The sequence below is a fragment of the Pogona vitticeps genome, chromosome 2 (assembly GCF_051106095.1).
Source record: "Pogona vitticeps strain Pit_001003342236 chromosome 2, PviZW2.1, whole genome shotgun sequence".
Taxonomy (NCBI): domain Eukaryota; kingdom Metazoa; phylum Chordata; class Lepidosauria; order Squamata; family Agamidae; genus Pogona; species Pogona vitticeps.
This window is the reverse complement of record NC_135784.1, coordinates 182053671-182068408: the sequence shown is the minus strand read 5'-3', so window position 1 is coordinate 182068408 and position 14738 is coordinate 182053671. Positions and strand designations below refer to the sequence as shown.

At 47.3% G+C, this 14738-nt stretch overlaps 1 protein-coding gene across 3 annotated transcripts in view; it reads right to left on the bottom strand.

The window, feature by feature from the left end:
- LOC110081765 (uncharacterized) overlaps positions 1 to 12574 on the bottom strand; it is a 28440-nt gene extending 15866 nt beyond the window's left edge. The window contains exon 1 of one of the 3 annotated variants that reach the window (XM_072991531.2): positions 12053 to 12574. The gene's annotated coding sequence lies outside the window, so the exon portion shown is untranslated. Of the gene's footprint in view, positions 1 to 491; positions 9354 to 11964; positions 11988 to 12052 lie in introns of those variants that run through there. The other 2 variants (XM_078386597.1, XM_078386598.1) reach the window with 2 other exon arrangements.
- Between the last annotated feature and the right edge of the window lie 2164 nt (positions 12575 to 14738).

Below are 14738 nucleotides of genomic sequence, written 5' to 3'. Positions count from 1 at the left end.
GTTGCACACAAAGGATAGGGTCACCCCACCCCACAAAACCTTACATCTAATGCCATCTGGTTCTGACTTCTGGTCAACATGCAAGCACACAGGGCTATGTCCTTGCACAGAGTAAACCCACTGAGTAAATGGGCCTTGTTAAGACAACATTTATGTTAAGTCTCACTGATTCTATGAATAATCTCTAGCTGGGACTAACGGGAGGTTTAGCCCAAAGTACATGCACATATCCTGTACACCACCTCCTCCTACATAACCCATATTTTGTGTTGCATAGACTGCATGCCGTGACGTCCTATGGAGACATACATAAAATGGTATAGAACAATCAAAAAGAGAAGAGTATATAAAATCTGTATGGCACAGAGATGGCTTTACTGCACACGGACAAAACTCATTCTACTTCACCACCTGCATGCATGCATGGATACACATCATGTTTCACACTCGTTTTTACTCTCACAAATCAAGGGCTCAATCCTCCATCTCACCTCCTCCCCACTTCAAATCAGTTCCAACATCTGTCCATCATGTTATATGCCCCTGCAACAAACCGAAGGACAATTTCACTCGCAGAAACACTTTGTTATATCGGCATGGACTTAGCTCCACTACTGTTCCCCCTCCCTACTCACAGATGACTAATCCGGCCGATTTCTTTCATACATCCTCAATCTCTGTTTCTCCTTGGAGGGCTTTGCTGGGGGTGGGGAGCGCAGTGATGCTGGAAATACGGTGCTTGAAGCCCAACTGGGAACTTTAACCTTGAAACCTACAGATCGAAAGGCAAGCTCGCTCCTGGTCCCATTTGACTAAGGAGGAGGAATAAGGCCACTGAGCAAGCCGGTTGCATAAGAAACGCCAATATAACCACCACCCTTCCCATGACACATACAAGGGAATGCTGAAGCTTCCCTTTGTCAAGAAAGCAGGGCCATGTGTACAAAGAAGCACGCTCTCCCATGATGATGTTACACCCCCCCTCCCTTTCCCTTTGCATGTGATCTACCCGCATCAGGCTCAAGCAGCAGGAATATAGGTCAGTAAACACTGAATATTTATCAAGTGAGGCAGTCAAAACAGGTCTGATGATTACAGATTGCACAACAGCCCCAGAAAGAAAGAAAGGGAAAAAATGGAGCACAGGCACAATGCCAGCAAACCTACTGGCCTATAAACTGTCTCAGCACAAAGAAACAATAGGAGCTGAGAGGCAGGGAAGAGGTGATGTGGAGGCAGTAAGAGAAGGAAGCTGCAAAGGACTCGAGGCCTCATCCCTTTTTCTCGGTGGCTGGCATGTTGGCAGTCCATTTGCCCACAGCAGAAGTGAGCCAGAGCATTCCACCCGACTCCCGGCTTGTTTGGAGGTTGCTATGGGCTACATCTGCTTTCTTGACACACATAGTTTCTATGATGAAAGCCACCAGCACACCGTCACTTGTGCCATGCAGAACAAGTGCAAACATATTGCAGTTTTTTTTTAAATGGTTATATTTTGGGGAGAATTAAAACACACTAAGAAAGAAAATGGTCTGCGTTTCATTTTTGAAAAAAAGGAATTTATGCCCCAGAGTATGATTTTTAAAAAATATTAAAAAATCAAATGTTTTTTAAGAAGCTGTTCTCACACACACACACACACCAAAATGGGAAAAAAGAGTCCTCAGTTGAGAAAATGAGACAGTCTGAAATCTGATGACCACTGGAATATCATATATGAAACAATGTTGTGCAGACAGTCATAACACTCTGCCACCCCCACATAAGCTCTCCTCCAACTAGATACAGAAAGCAGTACCATCGGGAAATTACTCTCTAGAAAGCAAAGGCCAGGCAGTGGGATGGACTAGGATATACAGTACAGTATATGTGACAGAAATCCCTGTGGAAGGAAATCTAACTACTGTATATACTCAGGTTTTAGAAGAGGTAGCTGTGTATGTGTCTGAAGAAGTAAACTGGTCTACAAAAGCTCACATTAAAGTATAGCAGTTAAGATGCCACAATGTTTCTGTCTTTATTTTCATTTTCATTTTTTTATTTTTATTCATTTATTTATTTATTGGCCTATACACTGGAGATGTTGTTGAACAATTCCCAGTGCTGCACTGGAAAAGAAACAAGCCTTCCCACTGAAACCCATTGAAATAATTGAAATCAACAGTTTCCAGGGATATTCTGTCCAAGTGAAGGATATGAATTGTTAGTGATCATGAGCCCCCCCTCCTCTCTATACATGTATGCAAGATCTGAAAAGGTTTCATCCTGTTCACTGCACAGACACGGGTTATTCCACCAAAGAAAGAGGGTGCGCTAGCTTTTATGGGATGAAGACTAGAGCCAGGATTTTCAAATTCTACTTTGTCAGGTTTGCTTTAATTTTTATTTTGCCTCTCATTCCACACTAGTCTCCGTTTCTCCATAATACTGCAAGAGCTGCTGTCACAGCAGTCTAACCCTGGAAGAAAGATCCTAGCAGTTTATATATTATTTTTATTTTCTTTATCTACTGAATTCCCTGCTCTTATTTCTTCCCAGTAGTTTTACCAGAGCTACTGATCTGGAAGAAACAGGCTTCTCTACCCAGCTCCTTCTTTGCCCTACACATTTCTCTTTCATTCTGGGTCAAGGAGGAAAATAATGTTTCATCTAAACAACCCAAATCCCACGCCCTGATCCGCCTGCAGGGCCTGAGCCTCGTGTCTTGGAGAACACGTGGAGCTGCCAGCAAGGATGGGATGGGCGTGTGCAACCAGGATGTGGCGAGCTTGGGCATGAAGGGCACCATGACCTACTTCCCAGTCTGCATCACAGCCCTGGGGCAGTAGGGCTTACATAGTCTGCAAAGGAGGTCACCTACAAGGGCTGCAAACACACTCGGTACCCTTGGCTTAAGAGGGCCCGCATCTTAGAATTCTTTGGTATCATTTAGAAATCAACACATCCTGTGTTGACAAACACTGCCCTGGAAGACATAAAGCAACCTTTGGGCAGCTTGTAGATAGATACCAAGAGAGCACCGCACACCACCCTTTCAGCCCCCTCTCCGCCCACTTACAGGCTGGGATGAAAGCTATCCTAAATGTAATAGTGTGTCTGTGCAGATTACTTTTTAGTCACAAACAGACTCACAGACAATGTGTATATTTTGAGGGTTAGGAGGAAACGGTTTCCAAATTAAAAGGTACTATACCTTCATATAAGATACAAACGCCTTTAATTTTACATATTAAGTTCTCGTTCACATTCAGTTAGAAAAGAAAATAGAGATTGTTTTGCTCTGGAAGAATGTGTGTTTCTTTGTAGATCTGTGTGTAAGTGTGTGTGTGTGTGTGTGTGTGTGTGTGTGTGTGAGAGAGAGAGAGAGAGAGAGAGAGAGAGAGAGAGAGAGAGAGAGAGAGAGAGATGCTCTAAGTCTAAATCAAGCAACTGATCAGGTAATATGGGTAAAAAAAGGCTCCTGATTCTCCATTCTCCAAAGCAAGAAAATAAAATAAAATAAAAAAGCAAGCAAAAAGAGTCACTGATCACTGAAACCTACAAGCCTGCAGATGCTTAAAGAAGGTTTGTATTCCACTTAGAATTGTTTTGTGCAAAAATCTTCAAGAACTCAGAGGAAAGTGTGCATGACATCTACGAAACAAGTGCTTGAGAAACCTGAGGGAGGGAATACAAAGTCTCAGTGATCAACAGGTGCTGGGGATGGAAAGGTTTTGGAAATACAGGAAGGCTTAAGACAGGCTTTCTTGCATGGAGTCTTTAGCTCATCACAACAAAGGAAAAGCTGCCAACTTTTGAAACAGTTGCAGCAACAAGCAAGCAAGCAAGCAAGTTTGGCCTTGTGCCCTCAATACTGTACCTTCAACTACCGATTTTTCTGCAGATCGATTCTCTCCTTTAAAGATGCCAACAAAAAAGACCAAATGGCAGATGTGGGATTCCCTTCCTCCATGCCCCCACCTCCACAGCAGTCCTGGCAGAGCTTGGAAAAGTCACATTTTTGGACAATCGCTCCCAGGTTCCCACCTCCACCTCCCAACCAACAATGTCAAGAGATTTTGGGACCTGCAGTCCAAAAAATGAGGAAGTTTTCCAAGCTCTGAGTCTCCTGGAAGCCTTCATCAGAGGTCGAGAGGTGAACTGCTTTCCTGAAACACTGGTCAAGAAAGGGACGTCCCTGTTGGTTTTACAGAAAGCCACCTTCTGGGGCAGAGAGGCACGGTCCTTGTCTCAGCGTCTGCAAAAGGTAAGGCCTTGGGGCTACAAATTACAAAATCCACCCATTCCAACCACTGGCCATGCCTGTTGGAGGGATTCTTGGAGTTGTGGTCCAATCAATTAAAGTGTTCAAAGCTCTGATTCACTGAAAACCAAGCAAATAAAGAGTATTATTGCATCTCAAAATACTGTAGATGTATTACGCAATGCATGCTCACAGCCTGAAGTGGCCTAGTTAGTGGCCATGCTGCCTGCCACCTCCTGAGAGCTGCAACCCAAAAAGCCTCTTTTCTCCAAGCATGGGATGTAACGTGGGAGGAGAAAACTGCAGAACTCGACAGAGCCTAAGAAACTGGGATGGACCACCAAGATTCTTCAAGCACTTCCAGAGAAGCTGCCTTGCATTCTCCACTCTATCCTGTTCCCAGGCCTTTAAGAGCAGCCTTACGTACACAAGTTAAGGCAGCTTAACGTCTCACTACTTTATCTCCAGAAACCACGACCCCAAAGGTGGCAAGGGGTTGAATGTATCCTATCTGGTTCCTCCTGGCAGGGATTTCAACCGTTTCTCATCAAGGGTGGAATTATTCTGCAGAGCAACCCCAGGCTGCTAGCATAGAAGTTGCCCCCCCCCCAAAAAAAGGGTTCCCTTCTCGCTTGCTCGGGAGGTGTCCTTCTTCTAACCCTACGACTTGCACGTTTCCAACTGAGATCCCGTCCTCCTCTCTCTCTCTCTCTTTCTGCTCCCTCCCTGCAGGGCTTCCCACACAACCACTTAATGATGTAACGTTATGCTATGACAGCGGCTGTGCTTTTCAGGCAAGAATGTTCTGTTCCTCTCTGTGCTGGAGCTCAGCCACTCTAATTCGTCTTTGTCCTCCAAGCAGACACCACCACTTTCCCCCCTTCTTCTTCTACTTCTTCTTCTTCTTCCGTTTTTGTCATAGACAACACTCCACGTAATCAAAATCCCTGCAATCACATCATAGAGTTTCCATTTTCCTCTTAACATAAACCCTTCAACAACCTGCACAGTGTGGGGGGGGGATTTAACTAGTGTAACTTAACGGTGTGGCCATGGGGGACATGTTGTGCCTGTTGGACTGCTGCCTGTCAAGCAGCTCGTTTCTCTCTGGATTAAAAAAATGTTTTAAAAAGAAAGAAAGATGGACAAAACATACAGCATCTGAAAACACCTTGTGGAGAATTGAAAAAGACACAGGGATTCTTAGGAGTACTCAAGAGAAAACTAAGCAAAGATGCAACGCTTAGACATTTTGCTCTTGGCAGGTAGCAGGGAGTTCCATGAATAGGTCAACATGCCAAAATCAAAACAGGTGCAGGACAGGCTGCCTCTTAAAGGCACAGAAACAGAGTCATCAAAATGGGCTGAGTTAAGCAGGTGGGCCAGGCATAAGAGATGGCCAGGCTCGTTTTTATTCCCAGACAAAAGTCAAAGGAAGAAAGAACAGATTTGGATTTAAAATCGCCCGCTAACCACTGGATGGCCTTGTGTGTAAGACATTATCTCTGGCTGTAAACCAGAGGATGGAAAAATGGCTGCTGTCCAGGAGATTCAAGGTGTTGTAGTCTTCCCCACACACACACACACACAACAAGTGAGTCACTATTTCAAATGCTATAAATGTATCTACCTCATAGGATCATGAAGAGAAAAATGGGATGCGCTTCTATACAACATCCTAGACCCTGGGAGGAAGACTGAGAGACATGGGTGATAAATAAATGAAAAAAGGTCTTAGAAAAAGGAAGCCCAAAGGGTGCTTTCTTCAGCATTCCCACTCAGCAAACAATCATTTTCTAAGAGACAGCTGTGTTACTCTGTGGCAGCAGAAATGACGACAAGAACAAAACCCATGCCATCATCAAGACAAAGGCCAGCCTCCTGCTCACAGTCAGGGAGTGTTTCTTTACCTGGGCAGCACTCGTGTACAGCAATACTCACCAAGAGAGGAGGAAGGAGAGGAAAGCAAGGAGGGCCCCTTTTTCTCTCTCTTTGAACTGCCTTCCTGCCTGCCTTCACAGGGCGGCATTTCTCGGCCAGCTAGGGGGATAATGCCCGGCACAGCCAATGGATGAGCCACTGTGGAGAGGAAGACCCAATGGCTTCCCATCACACAACCCATGTTAACTGGCTCACCTAGTGCCAGGATATTTTGTGCTCTTGTTACAGCCAAAGTTTTGTGAATGACCAGCATTGACAATACTCTGGTGTATCGTCTCCCTCTGACTGAACTGCTTAGAAGCCCACTATGTGTATGACATCTATATGTACTTACATATTTTGTGCATTTGACAAAGTGGGCTATAGAGACCATGCATGCTAATGGTATAATAAAACTACTGAACTTTGCCATGTCATGGGACTCGGTTGTTTTAGTAAGCAGACACCCAGCCAGTGCCATGGTTGGAGTCTCTAAGCCTCAACTAGCAACACAAGGATTGTGTTACTCCATGGGGGAGGCTTTCCTGCATCAGTGGCCGACTGCACCCTCCAACCTCTCTTTGCTACCAATGGTTTCCAGAACAGCCGAGAGCCAAGGACCCTGTAGCCATCCTTTGGCAAGTCCTGACAGGTTTCATAGGCTGAAGGGGACTTCCAAAAACTGGTGCCTCTCACATTTTGGTCCTAGTGAATTATCCAACTCTACAATCTTACCAAAATCTGCCATTCCTTCTCATCCCTCATCCCAGCACATCAGCAAAATTAAAATAAAATAAATCCTAAGCATGCAGTAAAGCTTCATTTTGATTCTACACATGCAAATAATGTTCAAGTGAATGGGAAGAGAAGACAGGAAGATGCTTTATACTCAGTCAGATGATTCAGCCACCTAGCCCAATGGACGGGCAATAGCGCTCCTTGGTTTCAGGGAGGATTCTCCCCTAAGGCATGCCACAGAGTGAACCTGGAAAAATCACAACTGCATGCAAAATGCACAGACTACCAGTGAGAAATTCATGCTATTCCACCACCCCCCGAACTCCTTAGAAGCCTTAAATAGCACCCTGGGACACAGAAAATAAACAGGAGAATTTTCTCCCCTTGGATAAAACACTTTAGAAATCTTGCCACTTATCTTCTGCCTGTCATCACTTTTTTAAAAAGCAGGAGCGGGTAAGGCTGCGAACTGACCAAAAAAAGTAGTGCTTTTCAGCAACAATTTACTCTGTGATCATCAGCAAGGACTGCTTTGCAATCATGGAAATACAAACTCTTATCCCTTACTGGTCGCCTGGAGCTTATGCCTGCTGCCAGAACTCTGGCCCGGAAGAAACCAGCCAGCAACCCAAAGAGCCAGGCAGCCGAGGAATAAAGCAAGCTGTCCTCTTATCGCTGGTTGGTCTCCTGCTTGCTCACATCTCACAAGTGGCTCTGCCACCCTCGCCTCCCCACTGGATGCCTTCAGCCCGCTCAGCCACCCACCCGACCCCCCCTCACTGTAGTCTTTGCCAGCACTTGGCCTCCCCAGCGCATTCTCCCCAGTGTAGAGAATGGCTTCCTAAAGCAAAGATTGCTCAACCTCGGGGAGAGGCTACACATGTGGCAGCAAGCAAGCTGTTCTGTGCTACACAACGGCACGTACACATACACATATACATTCTCTCTCTCTCTCTCTCCCTCTCAGACTTTGTGCAATTATTTCCTTCCACTGCTAAAGAACATACTGATCTCCCCCAACAGCCTCCAAAAGAACTCTTGGACATGATGAGGGCTGGGTATTTTGCACGCCTGTTGAAATGACTCAAGATACCCATAATGTAATTGAGTTTGGCCTGGCAAAGCAACCAAGGTCTCCAACGCTTAGCACACCAAGTGGCGGCCAGGGGTGGGGGTGGCTGGGAACAGGTGGGGGTGGCGGGGACCAAGAATTCTTCTATCCTGTTCTTAGGTCAGGGAAGAAAAGGGTGACCAATCAGGAAGAGAGTTCCAGGTAGTTCCAGGTCTAGAACGCTGGGCCTTGTGGGGACAGGACACATGAAGGAGCAAGGGAATGTATGTAAGTCCAATGCTCTGATAGTGAATGACCTCTCCAAGCCCTGCGTCCAACCTTTAGCATAAAAGAGAGGGGCCCGGTGATTGCTATGAATGGAAAACACACACACACACACACACACACACAGAGAGAGAGAGAGAGAGAGAGAGAGAGAGAGAGAGAGAGAGACTATTTGCTGTATGTTTCGTTTTCACCCATGGGATCAGAGGCTTCACTCAGAAGCCCTGATGCTCCTTGTCCCTCCTACCAAGCCCACAATCCATTCCAGCACACATGACCCAGAATACATGACCAAGAGGTCGCTTAATCTGAATTCCCTTCCCCCTGACCTACTTTTTTTTTTTTATTTACAGTATTTTTTAGCCGCACCATTACCAGTGGCTTCTGGCCGGTGTACAACATTAAAACTTAAAAACATTAAAAACATTTTAAAAGACAATATAAAATGTCATACAGTATATGAAAACAATTTTAAAACATTAAAAATTAATAAGTCCTGCTGCTCATGTGGCCAGCTAGGGAATACTGTTTAATTAAAATGCTGGCTGAACAGAAAGATCTTTGCCTGTCGCCGAAAAGCCAAGAGTGTCGGAGCCAGGCAGATCTCTACAGGGAGGGCATTCCAAAGTTGGGGGGCAACAGCCGAGAAGGCCCTACTTCGACATGCCATCCCCCTCATCTCTTTCAGGGATGGCATATTCAGAAGGGCCTCTTGGCCTGATCTTAGAGGATGGGCAGGCTTATATGGAAGAAGGCGGTCCTTTAGGTAACCAGGTCCTAAGCCGTTTAGGGCTTTATATGTCAAAGTAAGCACTTTGAATTGGTCCCAAGCAGCAACCGGCAGCCAGTGTAAATTTTTCAGAACCGGCGTGATGAGTCCGTGCGGCGGCACCACTTACCAGCCACGCAGCCCAGTTCTGTGCCAGTTGCAGTCGTCGGACCGTCTTCAAAGGCTGCCCCACGTATAGCGCATTGCAGTAGTCCAGTCTGGTTGTTACCAGTGCGTGTGTGACTGTTGCCAGGCTCCGCTCATCCAGGTAAGGGCGAAGTTGATATATTCTCCGCAGCTGTAAGAAGGCATCCCTTTACACCGAGTCCACCTGGGCTTCCAAGGTCAGACCGGGGTCAAGGAGCACCCCCAGGCTGCAGGCCCTGTCCTTTAGGGGGAGTGTAATCCCGTCTAAGGTAGGGAAATGGCCCTTTAACCTATCTGGCGGGGCACCTACCAGCAGCACTTCAGACTTGTCTGCATTGAGCCTCAGTTTATTTAAGTGATAATACTATGGTGCATGTTCAGAGTTCAAATCCTGTTCCCCTGTGACATTCATTGTGTGACATCAGGTCAGCCACCCATTCTCAGCTCACCTGGCAAGGTGAGTCCTGAGGATAAAATCAGGATGGGATGGAGGGAGACTCACTACATCAACTGCTCTTAGCATCTTGGAGGAAAAACAGCATATAAATGGGACAACATAATTGCAGCACGGCCAAAAGGTCGAATCTCATGTCCTAGCAGGATACATTTCATAATTCACTTCAGTGATTGTTGCTACAGGTCTACAAAATGGTGGCTATTCCACTTTAATCAGCATGGGATACATGGGAAAGATATACTTTCCTCACCATGTATATTTATCCGATTTTTTTGTACAGAGCATGGATATGTATGTGCAGAATGTAATTTATATTTGTGATCGATATTTGTAGTAATTTAAAGTTCTGTGTGGGTAGAGGCTTTAATTTACATATTCTTTATAGTGATTTCCCAAATTCTAAAATCAAATGGCCCTGTTATCTCACAAAAGTGGTCTGAGATATACTTTGTATTGAAATCTAAGGATTACATCAACCAGTGTTCCAAACACAGTTTGCCAGCTTCGGAGTTACACTGAACTCTTCCTTTTATTGTATTATTAAGACATTTCAGATGGAATGTCTCAAGAGTGGCAATAAACAGAAACACCTTCACACACCCCACCCTTCTCTGAAAGGGGAAACAAACTTCCGTTAGCTACGACATACTTCTGTGTAATTCAAACAGTTGCAAGCGCTGATTGAACTGCAATAAGAGATGGAATGAGGCCAGATTTTCATTTGTGCTTTAGTGCTGGTGGGTAATATTAGTACTCTCAATTACAGTAAATGCATGCAAATGATATCAAACAAATGCAGATTACAGAAATACTTTAAACAGCATGTATATTTATTTTGGCACAGCATCTGGGTTACCTGGGCAAGATAGTTTAATTTTAGTACAGACTCTGTGACAATTTTAGTCCTACATGGCTTCTACTTTCTTTCATTTTTAATTGGAACCACTGGAGGAGCCCATCCCTCTGTTTCAAAGGTAGAAAGCAAAACAGTATATTAGGGATTTCCTAATAATTTTTTTTAAAAAAGGAATTATGTGCTGAGCAATCCTCCTGAGTCTGCACTCTCAATTAAGGTCATAAATAGGTCATTTCAGGAACAGAGCAAGTCCCAGCAAGTACCAAGCGCCCTTTGTGCGAATCCCACCAACCCACAAGCCCAAGGGTTTCACCTGGATCTGACAGGTAGAACTGCTCTATCTTCTGCCCAACCCCCTGAAAAATAAAGGATGTGCGGGGGGGGTGCTTCCATGAGTGCAAAGGCACCTTTGTGTGGAGGTGGTTGGGGGCGGATATTGACTGCTGGGTCAAGGGGTCAAGTAGATTACACACTTCCCGGTAGACATTCCTGTGGTCAGCTGGTCACCTTCCTTTGCAGGAAGATGGCCTTTGCAGCGAGGCTCCCTGTCCTGAGAGAAGCCTGCCTTGTTCAGCTTCCTGCCTCCCTCGTCATGGGGGCCCTCAGGCTGTGCTTCTTTGTTATTAAGGAAGAACTCTGCACATGCTCGGGAACACACTCTCAAAGCTAAGAGTCAAAAATAGGTTTAGGGCTCAACGCAAATTAAAAACTTATGCCTCATGATATTCAGGTCCTCTGGTCAACATGGCAGATTTTAAAAAAAACGCCAACATCTCATTTTCCCCATCCCGTCGCTCTTCATCTATGTTGCCCCCTGAATTACCGAACCCCGCCCCTCTACTGTATTAAAAATAAAATCTGGAAGCGTGCTCTCTCTCGGTTTCCCTCTCTCCCATCCTTTCCTTCCTAAACCTCCTGGGCATGGCTGCTTCACACGAGCACACCAAACACGCAAGCCTCACCGAAAGGAAGGGAGGAAGGGAAGGGAAGGGAGAAGTAGGTCAGGCGAGCAGGGAGAGGAAGGGCTGGCATGTTTGTGTTGTCATGTGTACGTCCGCGCAGGGGGTGTGTGCAAGAGCCAGCCGGGAGAAAGCTCCTGCGCAAGCGGCCACCCCGCCCCTCCTGCTCCACGCTCCGTGGCCGAGCGGGCTCCTCGTGGGGTCGCGAGCGCCGGAGAACTTCCCCGGGGTGGCTGGCGCGTGCCTGTCGGAGCGCCCCCGGGGGGGGGAGGAGGAGGAGGAGGCCGGAGCGCCGCCGGGTCGCCAGCGGGACCCACGCAAAGGAGAACCCCGGCCCGCGAAGAGCGCTTTCCCACAAACAAAGCGCACCCGGGCGCACAGTAGCTAACGCGCGCACACACCACACACATACACATACGCGTCACACAGAGAGAGAGAGAGAGAGAGAGAGAGAGAGAGAGAGAGAGAGAGAGAGATCCAGACAAGGCAACACCACCATCGATCCGGGAAGGGGACTTTCCCGCGGGCGAGGGAAGCACCTCAGCCTCTCGCTCCGCACGGTCCCCCCTCGCAGGCAGGCAGGGAGGGTCGCGACCGCGGCGCGCTTCCCCCAGAGCCGCTCCTTGCCTTCTCCTTGTTTGCTGGCGCTGCCCGGTTCCTTTTCCAAGACGAAGCCTCGCCCGATGGGGCAGTCCGGGGAACCGGCCGTGGATTGCTCTCACCCGGTGGCGGTGGCGGCTCCTACTACCGCCGCGCGTCCTCGTCTTCTCCGCCTCCTTCCAGCCCCGCTATCCCGCCGCCGCCGCCGCTGCTGCTGCCGCCGCCGCCCTACTTCCTTAGCCCGGGAATGTGTGTTAGTAGGTCAGGCGATTGCATAAGCGCTTCTGGCAGCGCCTCCGTCACGCTCGCGGAGTCGCCGCACAAAACAGAGCGAGGGGAGGGGAGGGAAGAGGGAGGGGGAGGAGGGGAGGGAGAGAGGGAGAGAGAGCGGAGGGAGAGGCGGGCTGGGCCCGAGCCAGACGAGCGAGCCGAGAGCCCGGCGGGAGGTGCGGCCCTGCCGCCGGGAAACTACCGGAGCCGGAGAGCTCCTTTCCCTCAAAGCCACCCTGGCTTCTTCCCCGCGGCCGGCCGCCCTGGGCCCGAGCCAGTAGTATGGGGAAGTGGGCAGACGCCCAAGTCCAAAGTCTGCCCGTGGAAAATGAGTGTGTTTGTTGCGTTGCCCCTCCTTGGACGTGACTAAACGAAACGGGATAAAACAAAGGTCCTTGCCCCGAGGAGCTTCCAAGTTAAGCATCGATTTTTCCTCCGACGGCGACGACTTCATTTTCAAAAGCCTAACCTGGGAGGTGTAGGGAAAGCTTCGTCGATTTTGGGGGAGGGGGGAGGGGAGAGCCGCACGCTCTCTGCACGTGGGCTGGGGCACTCTCGGAGCTTGGTTTCTCCCGAAGCGAAGCATGGGCAAAGTCTGTTTGTAGGGATGGTTTTGAACTGTGGAAGTTAGGTCAAGCAGGCCCGGGTTAGGATTGCCGCCCCCAGCCTCAGACCCCCCCCCCCCCGCGCACATCCAAGAAGACCTTCTTCACCCTTTGAGCCAGCTAAGGAAGGCTCCCAGTAAACACTCCTCAGTGATGTCTCGGTTTTTCAAAAATGTAAAGTGGGTGGAGGGCAGACTTTTGAATCTGCCCTACCTTGCAAGTCCCTCACTCCCCCCTCAGCAGCCATTTTTCTGGCAAGCAGTGAGGACACAGAATCCAGCCATGGCACAGTATGTCTCATGTAACACTGTGGAATGTGGTACATAAGGATGCGTGGGCCAGGGCCACAATGACTGATCCAGTGGAAGCCTTCCTAAAAGGGAACCCTCAAAGACTGGGGGCGGGGTGGGGGGGGAGCATTTATCTGCATCCTACACGTTTTGCATAGCTATCCATAATGCATTTGGTTGGTCTCTAAATGCCCTTTCAGAGACCAGTAAGTGCATAGGGTGATCCTGGCCCAACTGCTGTCTTTCAGCCTGATTTACTTCACAGAGCTGTTGGTGTAAAGATAAAGTGCGGAAGCATAGGGGGTAGATATCAGCTCACTATAAATAACTAATATAGCTCAGTGGTTTCGGTATCTGGCTGAGGAACCAGAGGTTGGGAATTGAATTTCTTACTGAACCTTGTAGGAGAAGAGCCAGCCTGGGTGGCCTTGGACAAGCTGCACAGTCCCAAGGCACCCCTCAGAAGAAAAGGAATGGCAAACCACTTCAGAGTACTGTATCCTCTTCTTAGAAAACCCTGGAAAAAGGTTGCCATAAGTCAGAATTGACTTGACAGCATAACTATTATCATCATTAATATTTATTAATAAAGAGAGAAATCTCAGCTATCAGAAGATGCATTACCTCCAGGTGTCTGTGCCAGCTCTGGAGGGGCTAAGCTGTAGTTTAAGAAGCACCTTTCTATGCTGGAAAATGTACCTTTAAAATATATTTATTGTATTATTTAGTTATTACATTATCCTGCCTTTTCTCTAATAAGTGCAAGATAAAGTACTTCCTATTTTGTCCTCACAGCAACAACCAACCTGTAAGGTAGGTCAGTTTGAAAAATAATGGCTAACGCCCTGTCACATCCTTTGACCTAAGGGTTAGAACAGTTGAGGGTTAAAGTATGGACGTTGTTGGACTGCTACTCCCATAATCCCTCACTATTTGCTGCTGATGGGCATGGCAGTCAACATCCCCTGGAAGGGCACACATTCTGCAACCTTGGATGGATCCTGCCTCTTTTCAGTTCTAACCAATAGCTCACTCCTCTTCCATCTTTAGTAACTATAAGTATCTATTACTTTTACCACGGAATCCCTATAATTGGTTAAGCAGGTGTACCTTATATGTTGTTGTTTAGTCGTACCTTATATAGGTTATAAAAAAATATACATGGGAAGTGAATCACTTTGAAAACGGAATGAAATGCACTGCATGGAAGCTATTTCACATGCTGTTGTCATCAGGAGGAAGGAAAAAATGATGAGCCCAGGAGGGAAAAGCGATGGCTTTGCAACTTGTCCCTTTGATCCCTTCCTCCTTCCCCACCTGAAGGGGAAAAAAAGCAGTGGCAGGACCTGGTTCTCCAGTTCTTCCCCAATTTTTGTGACAAGTTTAAACCAAGGCTCACTGATCTTTGGAAGAAGTGCCTCCTCCTGTTCAGCAAGATCACCATTTCAGTTTGATTGTAGGGCCAAGAAAGATTCTTCATCTATTTCCAAGGTCTGATTTGGCATTTATTTAAGATTACATTGCAATCCAACAAGACCAGAATTTTCA